General features: G+C 47.1%; 1 long non-coding RNA gene and 1 pseudogene across 2 annotated transcripts; both read right to left on the bottom strand.

The window, feature by feature from the left end:
* Window positions 1-270: 270 nt before the first annotated feature.
* On the bottom strand, window positions 271-3512 carry LOC308166738 (large ribosomal subunit protein eL8-like; annotated as a pseudogene). Its single transcript has 8 exons — window positions 3495-3512; window positions 2721-2841; window positions 2304-2453; window positions 1732-1872; window positions 1435-1514; window positions 990-1120; window positions 514-613; window positions 271-354 (listed from the first exon to the last, which is right to left on the bottom strand). The product of its transcript is annotated as a large ribosomal subunit protein eL8-like (transcript).
* Window positions 3513-3995: 483 nt separating this feature from the next.
* LOC308166598 lies at window positions 3996-4810 on the bottom strand. Its single transcript, XR_013937696.1, has 3 exons — window positions 4675-4810; window positions 4378-4457; window positions 3996-4063 (listed from the first exon to the last, which is right to left on the bottom strand). It is a non-coding gene; the product is annotated as an uncharacterized lncRNA (long non-coding RNA).
* Between the last annotated feature and the right edge of the window lie 8267 nt (window positions 4811-13077).

Below are 13077 nucleotides of genomic sequence, written 5' to 3'. Positions count from 1 at the left end.
AAGCTAGTTACAGCTGCTTGCTGCCGTTTAACCTGCAACTTCACCGGAACTTTCTTGAGGCAAGTGGCGCGACTCAGCTGGTGGGAGACACGCAGACAGCATAACGTAGCCGTCTCAAATTCACAAACATTCAAGGATTTCAAGGACCCGTGGGAACCCTGCTATAGGTCACAATATCAGGATTTCCCGATTTATCAAATTCATCAAATGACAAATCCAGGCATGTTTGAGGGTACATTTTCTTTTTTATTACATGAAACTGGGTGGTGTTCAACCAAGCTTGGTAGCCAGCTCCTTGGCCTTCTCAAGCTTTGTGATGCGGGCTGTGGACTTGGGGCCCATGATACCACCTCCCTAGTGACGACGGGTCTGGAAGATAAAGTCAGGAGTCAATACAGTGGAAAATGGGACATTAGGAGAAGTCCGTTTGTGGAGTGAGGGAGACTTGAGTGCAAACAGGACAACTGAAGCAAACGACAGACGGTGAAAAGCGGCTCTCCAGACGACCACCACCATGACTAACAACCAAAGCTGGGAACTCATCTCCTCGTATCTGTCGTTGTAGTTGGTCTTGATGGCTTCCACCAGCTTGGCAAGTGCACCTTTGTCCTCACTGAAAAAGGACAAATATGTTCAGTCCATTATCACCAACTTGGCACCGACACATCACTGATTTACACTCAAACCTTTGGCTCAGGGTTAAAAAGCTCATGGAACCACATGGTTGTTCAGTTGAAGAAATTCAAACATCATTGCCAGAGGGTTGAGTTAGCTTCTAGTTTCTACAGGTATTAATAAATGTAACTGTTGACATGCATCTTTACCATTCTACCCAGACTGTTCCTACACCATGGCTGTGATCCAAAAATGCAGTCTTGCACCCTATCTAGTGCTTATACTGTACTTGGTGCACACTCTAGACTGAGTTTAAGAAGGCATTTTGGAACACAGCCCATGTTTCCTCTTCAGGGATTGCGGTGTGTACGTACGGGTTTGTCTGTGTGATGGCAACTGAAGTGCAGGTGTTTCTGTGCACCAGTCTGCCCAGCCTGGCCTGGCCCTTCACGATGCAGTAAGGGACACCCATCTTACGGCACAAAGCCGTCAGGAAGACCACCAGCTATAGGGGGTGGGGGGGGAAATGACAGGAAGCATCAATACTTGTTTTTGGGATATAAATATGTCATATTGGTTGTGCTTGATCTCAATTCAAATACATAAAATGGCTGTGGTCTCTGCTCAGAATTAAAAAGCTCGTGTTTTCATCCACACAGTTGATTCAGGTGAAGAAATTCAAACATCATTGCAATTGACCTCATATTTGCCCATTAACAGACGTTCTGACACTTGACATGATTCAGACATAGTTCAGGTTCATTAAGGGGAGTTGACATCACAGGTAGTATTCAGGACTTTGCTAGTCTTTAGACTTACCTCGATGGGGTCCACATCATGAGCGATGATCACCAGTTGGGCCTTCTTGCTCTCCACCAGAGTGGTGACTGTGTTCACACCTTTAGGAAAACACCACGGTTCCCATTACAATTGGCCAACTCTTCCATGGTACTCCTAACAATGCCCATGGCTGATGCTCAGGGTTAAAAAGCTCAAAAACTACATGATTTGTTTCAGGTGAAGAAATTCAAACATCATTGCACCAGGGCCAAAAATGTCTTGCCATGAAATGTATACTTAATCCAAACAGGCCAATAGTTTCCCAGCATGCATCACCTGCACGGAGGACAGGTGACCTCTTGGTTGGGGTGTCTCCCTTCCCAGCAGCCTTCTGCTCAGCACGGGCCAGCAGTCTCTGCTTCTTCTCCTGCTTAGTCTCGGGCCTGTACTTGTGAGCCAGCTTGAACATCTGCGTGGCTACAAGGGGAATAGAAAGTATTATAATACAATCATGTTTGAAAAATACACATTTCAACATTGGACAGCACTGAAGTGGACTAGACTGATTGCAAGTTAAAAAGACAGCTTGTAAGTCTTTGGGCAGGGTGCATCAGTGATCTTGGTGGGAGTCAGCATTGCACTTCAGTTAGCAAATATTCTTTCACATCATCTGCAGAGCCCATAAACTAACCTTGCAATAGGCTATATGCACACTCTCACCGATGTGGGTCGATTTATCCAGGAATCTTGCGCTACCGCAGCAAGTAAAAAGGAAAAGGGCTTTAAACTATATGTTTCAAGCTACATCGGAAATAAAGTACATGGCAGTCAGAATGCGGAAGAGAGTGTGCATATAGCCTATTGAGAAGAATAGTCAAAAATATAAACCCCAAGTCTCCCTGGCTTACCGGTCTGCCGGTCCAGCGCCTGTGTGAACTGGTTGATTGCTGGGGGAACCTTCAGACGCTTGTACAGGATGGAGCTCTGCCTCTGCAGGCGGATTTAACGTGGCCATTTCACAAAGCGCGTCAGATCACGCTTGGGCTGGATGTCTTGACCTGTAACAGACCATGGGATGGTTCAGTACCCCAAGTCAATTCAGTGTGAACAAAAGGCACTGAAGAATATTGACAGGAACCCTGTAATCACAGGAAGTGCATCAACAATCTTGGTGGAGTTGTCTGCATCGTTGTTAAGATAGCAAATATTCGTTTACATCCTCTGCACAAACTTATGGAGGAAGATGTGAAACCCATTCTCTTGGGAATCAAACAAACATCCCCATAGCGGTCACATTAGCAGCTGTGCCACGTTGGGCTACTCACCAATGCCGTAGTTCTTGGGCCTCTTCTCGAAGAGAGGGTTGACCACTTTCTTGGCCTCATGTTTCTTGGCCACTGAAGGGGCAGGTGCCACCTTCTTCCCCTTAGCCTTCTTTCCTTTAGGCTGTCATGGAAAAAGTCACATTAATATACAGGTTAGTAGCTGGGGGCTATAAGACATCAGCAGGTGATCAAAACGGTATTATGGTTTTAGCTCAGGGTTAAAAAGCTTGTATACAGAATCCACATGGAAGATTCAGGTGAATAATGTAAATCATCATTGCGAAAGCCAGGGGTTCAACTTCAATTAGTTCAATACTAGAAGATGCTTGTTAGCATTCTTGCTATGGAACACTGGTGCCGCATCAATATGCCGACGTACCACGATGCCGACAGTTTATTAGCGGATTTCTGCGAGAGCTGACAAGACACATGTGGGAAAACTAGGGTTAGGGTTAGGTGCTATGTCGACTTGGTACATGCTGGCATGTCTAACCCTAAACCTTAACCCTAACCGTCCTTAACCGTAGCACCCTAGCACCTAACCCTAACCCTAGTTTTCCCACATGTACCGTCTTGTCAGCTCTCGCAGAAATCAGCTAATAAACTGTCGGCATCGTAGTCCGTCGGCACAGCGGGTGGGCCCCGGAACACTACGGTCAATCTGGTCAGCTAGCTACTAGACTACCAATTTGTCTAATTCGCTGTCAAACAGGCATGCAAACCCTAACGAACATTGCGCTTATCATCTTCTACTGCTTTTCAGTGGTAGCCAACATGGTTGGGCTCCAGCATAGTCGACTCAGACAAGTTCGGGCCTTCGAAACTAACGTTAGCTAGCAAGCTAGACTTGTCTACCAGCGGAACAAACAACCTACACCCTAACGATTTTCTAAATACACAAGTGACTTACACGAGTATACACTGCATTTCAGCAGCACACATTCAAAAAACTACGAATACATGTTACTAAAGTAAACACGCTGCAGATGGGAGTGCTCCCGTGTTGTTCAGTTGCTGATAGTTTCTACAGGTATTAATAAATGTAACTGTTGACATGCATCTTTACCATTCTACCCAGACTGTTCCGACACTATGGCTGTGATCAAAAAAGCATTCTTGCACCCTATCTAGTGCTTATACTGTACTTGGTGCACACTCTAGACTGAGTGCAAGAAGGCATTTTGGAACACAGCCCATGTTTCGTCTTCAGGGATTGCGGGTTTGTCTGTGTGATGGCAACTGAAGTGCAGGTGTTTCTGTGCACCAGTCTGCCCAGCCTGGCCCTTCACGATGCAGTAAGGGACACCCATCTTACGGCACAAAGACGGCAGGAAGACCACCAGCTAAAGGGGGTGGGGGGGGAAATGACAGGAAGCATCAATACATGTTTTTGGGATACAAATATGTCATATTGGTTGTGCTTGATCTCATTTCAAATACATAAAATGGCTATGGTCTCTGCTCAGAATTAAAAAGCTTGTGTTTTCATCCACACAGTTGATTCAGGTGAAGAAATTCAAACATCATTGCAATTGACCTCATATTTGCCCATTAATAGACGTTCTGACACTTGACATGATTCAGACATAGATCAGGTTCATTAAGGGGAGTTGACATCACAGGTAGTATTCAGGACTTTGCTAGTCTTTAGACTTACCTCGATGGGGTCCACATCATGAGCGATGATCACCAGTTGGGCCTTCTTGCTCTCCACCAGAGTGGTGACTGTGTTCACACCTTTAGGAAAACACCACGGCTCCCATTACAATTGGCCAACTCTTCCATGGTACTCCTAACAATGCCCATGGCTGATGCTCAGGGTTAAAAAGCTCAAAAACGACATGATTTGTTTCAGGTGAAGAAATTCAAACATCATTGCACCAGGGCCAAAAATGTCTTGCCATGAAATGTATACTTAATCCAAACAGGCCACATATTTCCCAGCATGCCTCACCTGCACGGAGGACAGGTGGCCTCTTGGTTGGGGTGTCTCCCTTCCCAGCAGCCTTCTGCTCAGCACGGGCCAGCAGTCTCTGCTTCTTCTCCTGCTTAGTCTCAGGCCTGTACTTGTGAGCCAGCTTGAACAGCTGCGTGGCTACAAGGGGAATAGAAAGTATTATAATACAATCATGTTTGAAAGACACACATTTCAACATTGGACAGCACTGAAGTGGACTAGACTGATTGCAAGTTAAAAAGACAGCTTGTAAGTCTTTGGGCAGGGTGCATCAGTGATCTTGGTGGGAGTCAGCATTGCACTTCAGTTAGCAAATATTCTTTCACATCATCTGCAGAGCCCATAAACTAACCTTGCAATAGGCTATATGCACACTCTCACCGATGTGGGTCGATTTATCCAGGAATCTTGCGGTACCGCAGCAAGTATAAAGGAAAAGGGCTTTGAACTATATGTTTCAAGCTACGTCGGAAATAAAGTACATGGCAGTCAGAATGCGGAAGAGAGTGTGCATATAGCCAGGCAAGAAGCTCACGTCCAACATCAGGTTCCGATGGACGACTTTGATCTTCCCACTCTCATCCCTAATTCGGTAAACGTGAGTCTGAGGCTTCCGGTCTATGATGGTATACATGGTGGGCTCCCACTTGTCCGCTAGTTTCCTCTTCCCTCTCTCCGTTTTATTGGCCAACAAAACTCGGTCGCCAACGTTCAAGTGGGTTCCACGGACTCTCTTGTTGTAGCCATCAGCTTGATGTTGCTGTTCTTTCCTCGCATGCTGCTGAGCTATGCCGGCAGCCACATGGAGGTTCGCCATCAGCTTCTCTGCATAAGTCTTGTAATTCACCACGACTGGATCTTTCAGGACTTGTTTAAAGACCATATCTACCGGGAGTCTAGGGACTCGACCGTACATCAAGTAGAATGGAGGATATCCAGTCGTTTCATGAATGGTGGCGTTGTAAGCAAAGGTCAAGGTCTGTATCTGTTGGGCCCAGTGTTGTTTGGCTGCTAGCGGTAGGGCACGCAGCATACTGCCAAGCGTCCTATTGAACCTTTCGGTTTGCCCATTTCCCATGGGATGGTATGCTGTTGTGTGTGTCTTTGTAATCCCTGTGAGGCTGAGGAGTTCGGCAATGAGTTTACTTTCAAAATTGGCTCCCTGATCGGAATGTATTCGCTCTGGAAAACCGTAGATGCAGAACACATTATCCCATAACTTCTTCGCTATTTGCTTCGCAGTTTGGTTGACGCAGGGGAACGCATGAGCCAATTTTGTGAAGTGGTCTGTTATTACCAACACATCTACAGATCTTTGTTTACTGTCCTCAGCACTCCAAAAATCAATGCACACTAGTTCCATGGGTGCCGATGTGCGAATGCTCTCCAAGGGAGCCCGGGCAGCTGGTTCAGGGGTCTTTGCAAGGATACAGCGTTGGCAGCATTTCACATACTCCTTGATGTCTCTTCCCATCTGCGGCCAGAAGAAGCGCTGTCGGGCGAGATGTGCTGTTCTAGCTTGCCCTTGATGCCCAGCAAGATCATGCACACCAGCGAGAGCCTTGACCTTCAAGCTATTAGGCAGCACAAACTGAAACCTCTTTTCTCCGCTTAATGGTTCTTTGGTCACCCTATATAAAACTCCGTCCTGGACCTTTAGGTGATGCCACTGCTTGCACAGTGTCTGGGCTGTAGGAGCTAACCTACTTCTCCCTCGCCTAGGTGGTGGCTCACCCCTCTGAATGAGCGGCAGGACCTCCTTGATGACTGGATCAATTTCCTGGCTTTGCCTAAGCTCGCCGATGGAGAGGGCTGGAAGTGTGTCCTGTTCTGAGGGCACCGCCTGGGGAAAAGCCTTGAGAAACTGCGTCGCTCTTATCTCTGCTCCCTTTTCCCACTCTATGTGAGCTTCACACGCAGATCTCACATGCGATGGCTCTTGACTGCCGGTCAGCCCATCTTGAGTGGTGTCCTTGGTCACACAGCAACCTGCATCTTCTGCCCGGAGACACTGGACCTTTAAACGGAAGAGATCCTGGACTTTCTCCTCCTTTGTTCCCTCTGCTTCAGCCAAAAGACCTTCATACGGCTCACTGATCAGCCTTTGGCTCACTGACTTAGCAAAAGGATCTCTACTTAGGGCATCCGCCACAATGTTCTTCACTCCAGGAATGTGTTTGATACAGAATGTGTATGGGGAAAGCTTTGCCACCCACCTTTGTTCGCAAGCGTCACGTTTTGGTTTTGTCATTATATAAGTTAAAGGATTATTGTCGGTCCACACTGTAAAAGTGTGTCCCTTTAACCAGTGGCTGAATTTTTCACAGACACTCAACTTGAGTGCCAAGAATTCTAGGCGGTGGGCAGGATACCTTTTTTGTGAGCCAGAAAGGGTCTTGCTCGCAAAGGCGATCGGGCGTGCCTTCGTCTCCCCTTCTGGTATCTGCGACAGAACTGCCCCAAGGCCGTCAAGAGACGCATCAATGGACAGAACCAGGGGCTTAGAGAAGTCTGGATGGGTGAGGACCGCACAGTTCAGGAGCTTCTCCTTAAGGCTGGCGAAGGCAGAGTCGCAGTCAGGGGTCCAGTCTGCAGGTCTGAGCTTTCTGTAGACTCCTGGATTCTGAGTGTACTTTCCGGCCTTTCCTCTCCGTTTCTGCCCAGCTGTGAGGGCGAACAGGGGTTTTGCGATGGAGGAGCAATTTGGTATGAAGTGCTGGTAATAAAATACCATTCCCAGGAACGACTTCACTCTGCGAACTGAAGGAGTGCAGCAATCATCTTCCATCAAAGCCCCCTTCGACATGTTGGCGATGAGCTCAACCTTCTCCGGGTCAACTGCAACACCGTCGCCGCCAACAATGTGTCTGAGGAACTTCACGGACTTCCTTAACAGATGGCACTTCTTCGGACTCAACTTCAGGTTGTGCTCCCGCAATCTCTGGAAAACAACTTCCAACCTGCTGAGGGCCTGCTGTTCATCGGGGGCAAAAATCAGGAGGTCATCCAAGTAGCACAAGAGACTACTAAAGTTTAGATCACCAAAAATACTCAGCATCATCCTCATGAAAGACGCCGGACTGTTGCAAAGTCCCTGTGGCATTCTATTATACTCGTGCAGGCCTAGCGGTGTTGTGAAGGCAGTATATTTCTTGTCCTCCTCGTGCATGGACATGTTATAAAAACCCGATGTGAGGTCCATGGTGCTGAAAACAGCGTTACCGCTAAGGGCAGCCAAGCAGTCCGATTGATGAGGCAAAGGATGAGCATCCTTGGTGGTTCTCGCATTCAGCCATCGAAAATCTGTGCATATACGAAGATCTCCATTCTTCTTCCAAACCATCACGAGTGGGGAAGCATATTCGCTCATTGATTTCCGTATGATTCCCTGCTCTTCCATCTCTGTGAGAACTTGGCGCAGCTTTTGATAGTGTGCCGGCGGCACTCTACGATACGGAAGACGAAAGGGACGGTCGTCAGTGAGGTGGATTCTATGCACAAATCCCTTGGCTTCTCCACAGTCTAGATTGTGCTTTGAGAATATATCTTGATACTTCTCAAGCAATGCCACGAGTTGGAGCTTGGTGGTGGGGCTCGCTTCACATTTGTCAATGTCGACGTTTCCAAGCCCAGACTTTTGCAGCCTGTCTTTCAGGTCAGTGTTGTTGTCCTTCTTCACATCAGTTACTTTGACAGAGCCATTGTCAATCTGAGAGGAACCCTGGAACAGTGTGAAGTCTTCAGCCGCGACACAAGGAGAGACGTCTGCCAGCTTGCTGTTCCTTCTAAGGGTGAGTGGTTTGTCGGAGATGTTCGTGATTTTCATCGGGGTCCAGCCATCTCCCCACATTGGTGTGACCACTCTCCCCACCATAATGCCCCGAGGCACACACCTGGAGGTGGTAGGCTCCACAATAACCGTGCTCCCAGGTGACTTGGGCACATTACTCGGCAGTCTACCCCACAGTAGGTACTCTTGTTTGGGGAGGAGAGTCACCGCCTGGGTTAGCTTCACTGTCCCTACTTTTTCCGGCACATCTTCACCCCTCCATCTCGTGAGACTTGCCATCATCTCCAAAAACTGTTCGCCATCTGAAGACTCCTGTGTGTTTCGCGAGATAAGTGTCCAGTAGTTGTTCTCATTTTTCAGCTGGTGCAGCACATATTTCAGCATGTTGGTGCCTACGATGATATCGTCTTTCTGGCCAGCGACCACGAGGACTGGGACCGTGCACTTCACCCCATATAGCATCAATTCCATGTCGAACATGCACTTAGGGCTCACCTGTACTCCTCCACAGCCAACAAGGATGATGCGCTGTGGGAGTTCTTGCTGTTGGGTCAGGACGCTGTCTGACAACAGTCTCTCCTCTGCCTCTTCACTTATGGTGCAGGCCATTGACCCTGTATCGAGGAGCCCTTGCAACTGAGAGCGGCCATTAACTGTCACTGGTGCGTTGAATAACTCACTGAAGATCTCAACTGTGTGAATATTCTGAACAATTACTGTACAATCATCAGACCTTGCTTTACAAACATTTACATACATCTCCTTTAATTCTTCACCTTCTTCAAGGGTCGATTCTTTAACGCTCACACATCCCCTCTCCATATGTGAGCCATCTAGTTTAAACCTGCTCCACTTCGCTCTTGTTCAGGCCGTGCTTGAGCTAGCTGTGGCTATGGTTGTGGATGAGTGTTAAATCTTGGCCGGCGCTGTTGGCACTCCCTCTTCCAGTGGCCGGGTTGGTAACAGCCCATACAGAGGTTTGCCTGTCTACAGTGCACAGTAGTTGAGTGTTCCGCAGACTGACAGACTCTGCATCTACTCTGAACAATGGCTACTGGCCCCCTGCTGGGTGGAGCGACTGCTTCTGTCTGGGCCTTCTGCTCCAGCACACGGTTCAACAAGCCAATGAGAGACTGGACGCAGACGCTCTCGGCCTGTGGAGAGGATGAGGGCCCCATTGACTTCGGGTAGCAGATAAGGTCGGTTGTGTTAGCAGTGACTGTCTCTATCGCTGAAGTCTGAGCATGTGCACCAATGTTCTTTGGCTGGTAAGATTTGGCTTGGGACTTTGTTCTGACCTCTCTCTGATGTTCGATGAGGTGTTCCTGAACCTCATTTGCTGTCCACTTCTCTGACGTTTTGTACTTTAGGACACTTGCAAGAGCGGGGTCAGGGCAGTGTTTCACCAGCATCATTGTGACTTCATGAGAGGGGTCCTCAATGTTTCGCCCCTGCCTTCTCAGACACTCATCCGCGACATCCACAGCCTTATTCAAGCGTATCCAGTAGTCCATGGGACTTTCTCCAGCTAGAGGAAGAGTGTTATAAAAATCTGCTAGAGGCATTGAGGAGTAGGTTATCTCACTGAAATGTTGTTTCAGGATATCAAAGATGAGCTCGGTGTTTTCAGCTGGCCGCAGCGATGGCATGCTACGCAGGGTAACTTTAACAACGTCTCTAGCCTTTCCCATTAGTCTTGACATTATCTCCTGGGAGTACTCTTGTGGGGGGACACCCCTCTTATTCAGGTAGACGCTCATCATTTCTTCCCACTCATGTACTGTGTGTTTGTCTGTTCCATCTCCCCTGAAGTACGGTGGGTCTCTGACATCTGTCTTCATCACTAACTTTACTCCAGTCATGTTCAAGTCAGAATGTCTATGTCCTAAATTCAGGCTAGGTGTAGGAGTAGGAGTTGTTTGGCTATCTGCGCTACCAATAGACCTGTTTAGTTGACTAGCATTGTTCTGTCCTATTTCATATGCTAATTGTGTAATGAGATTCCCTAGGTCTGAGGAACTCGCATCAGGACTAGACATTGGCTGATGTGGAGAATGTTCATCTGTGTGCATGTGAGTGTATGAGGATACAGGGCCGCGCACTGGACTAACACCGCTCCCAATGTCTGGAAAATCCTCTAACCTAGGCATGTGCGGTGCGTCAGTGTGTAAGTGTGTGGACGAGAGTACAGGTTTGCCTAGTGCACCAGCACCTTTAACTGGTGTGCACTCCAACCGACTCATTAGCCTGCCCCTTCCTAGGGTTACCAGAGCAGCGTTTCCACGGCTAAGAGGTGTCTGCACATCCTTACCATCAGTCATTTTTGTAAAAGTTGTGATATATTAGACTATGGTAATAATATAGGAATTACTAACAAATGCTAATATAAAAATAAAAAAAATCACAATGTGAAATTATACTAAGTGAGATAGAGGCATTTAAGAGTTACACGATATACACATCAACAGTGGGCCAAGTACTCATCAACGTTCCGAAGAGGTTCCAACTTTTCACAGCAACCACCGGCGATCACCCTGGCGATGATCTGGAGCGAAGATATCCGGGTCACGGCACCACTGTAACCGGCTCGGTCTGTCTCGAGTCGACTACCTGCGTTGTGTTCTGTGCTGACCGATGACAGGACGCTGATGTGTACTTTAGGCACTTTTAATCTGTACAATGCACACAAAAATAATGTTGGAATGAAACGTCAAAACATGTAGGTGTCTTCTCAGCACGAGTCAACCTCTCTCCGTCTCATAGAATGCAGACCGAGCTCTAATAGTAATAATAATAATAAACCGAAAATATTTAGATTTGGGCTATTACACTTTACAACACCAAATAAACCACCCTCTCTTCACCAATCACCTTCCCCTCGCATACAGTGACATGCATGATACAAAATGCCCGCCCCACATCTATAGCAGCTCAGTGCCACTGAACATCGAACAAAAGAAAACACCTCAACACATTACATTTTGAACCTGGTATTGGGAGTAGCAACATACCTGTACAATGCACACAAAAATTATGTTGGAATGAAACATCAAAACATGTAGGTGTCTTCTCAGCACGAGTCAACCTAGCACAAAAGAAACATTTCAGCTAACTGACACAGAGAACAGTGACGAACGCTAGCCGACACAGTGATGAGCGCTAGCATACAGAAAAATGAACCACGAGGTTAGCTAAATTAAAGTCTCTAAAACGCTCAAAACACCAATGTTTTTGATACAACATGACAGCATTTATGTGCACTCATCCTTAAATGCATGTACAACTTCTCATGTGCACTCAAATTAAAGTTATGATAGGTATGTTATAAGTTTACATTGCACTGCTGTAGACACGTACCTCTCTCCGTCTCATAGAATGCAGACTGAGAGAGAAACGCGGAAAATGCAGCCTATTCATAGCTTTCATGTGACGTCACAGCATAGTGGAAACGCCCACCTGACGGGCAAAAGGCACTTTTTGCGGGCAAAACCCACTTTTTGCGGGTTAATAACTTTGATTTCCCGTGGCTTAGGAAAATAATTCCAACGTGTCCGGAAAGAGGAGAAGCCAGGGAATCCAAAAGTTTTTGAATGGAGTCGATCCTCCACTCCTATCACTGTGGACACAGCAAGGAGCGAATTCCCGGATATAAATATTCCCTCGCCCGCTAACAGCGGGAGTTGGGAGTTTCGTCCAGCAGCGGTAGAACTCCCGGTTGATCGAGTTTCATATTAAAAGTATATCTTCTCGGGGTGTCAGCGAGGTGGTTAAGGGCTCAAAATGACCGTATAATGATGGTGAATTTAGCAATAATAGTCTTGTGGTTGTACCACCTCCATAACCGGTGTTATTCACGGACAAAGCCGGTCAAGGAAGCACCTTTTGCGGGTTAATAACTTTGATTCTCCGGGGGTTAGGAAAATAATTCCAACGTGTCCGGATAGAGGAGAAGCCAGGGAATTCAAAACCATTTGAATGGTGTCAATCCTACTCTCCTATCACCGTCGTGTATCTTGATAGTTCTTCATGGGTGAGGTGGTCTAAATAGTAGGCAGCCGGTAAATTGCGTCCACTCGCCATTTTGAGCGATGTTGCTATGATACTTTTTGCCCGTCAGGTTGGTGGTTGCTAGGGAAGAAACCACGTGACTGAAAGCTATGAATTGACTATAATGTGCACACTAGAAAACGATGGAGCAGCGTGCTGTCTGATGTCAACTGGTCTGACTCTGAATCACATTCACACATGCCACCAAAGCGACTGTCAACCGAGTCATATTTCACTGGTTGCACAATACATGGAAATCAGGGGCGGCGCTAGGGGGTGGCTACTGGGGCTCAAGCCCCGGATGTTTTCTGAAAAGCCCCGAATGTTTTACTTAAAAAATAAAAATAAAAAATAAAAAATAAAAAAAACTCGTGAGTAACGTGCAGTACCGGAGTCCAACAGAGAGGCAGCAGCTGCGCGACATTAGCCTGCATACTGCGTAGCCTGCCCTGCCCTGAAGAAGAAGTGATCTCAATCAGTGCCTGACTTGCACAATTGTAAGGATGGATATCCCAAAGTTGTTTTCAACAAAACAAGCGCCAAGAACTGTTGCAGCAGCCGTA

Source organism: Nansenia antarctica, assembly GCF_963989245.1.
Source record: "Nansenia antarctica genome assembly, chromosome: 10".
Lineage (NCBI taxonomy): Eukaryota > Metazoa > Chordata > Actinopteri > Argentiniformes > Microstomatidae > Nansenia > Nansenia antarctica.
Note: the sequence above shows the minus strand (reverse complement) of the source record. Positions and strands in the feature narration are given on the sequence as shown.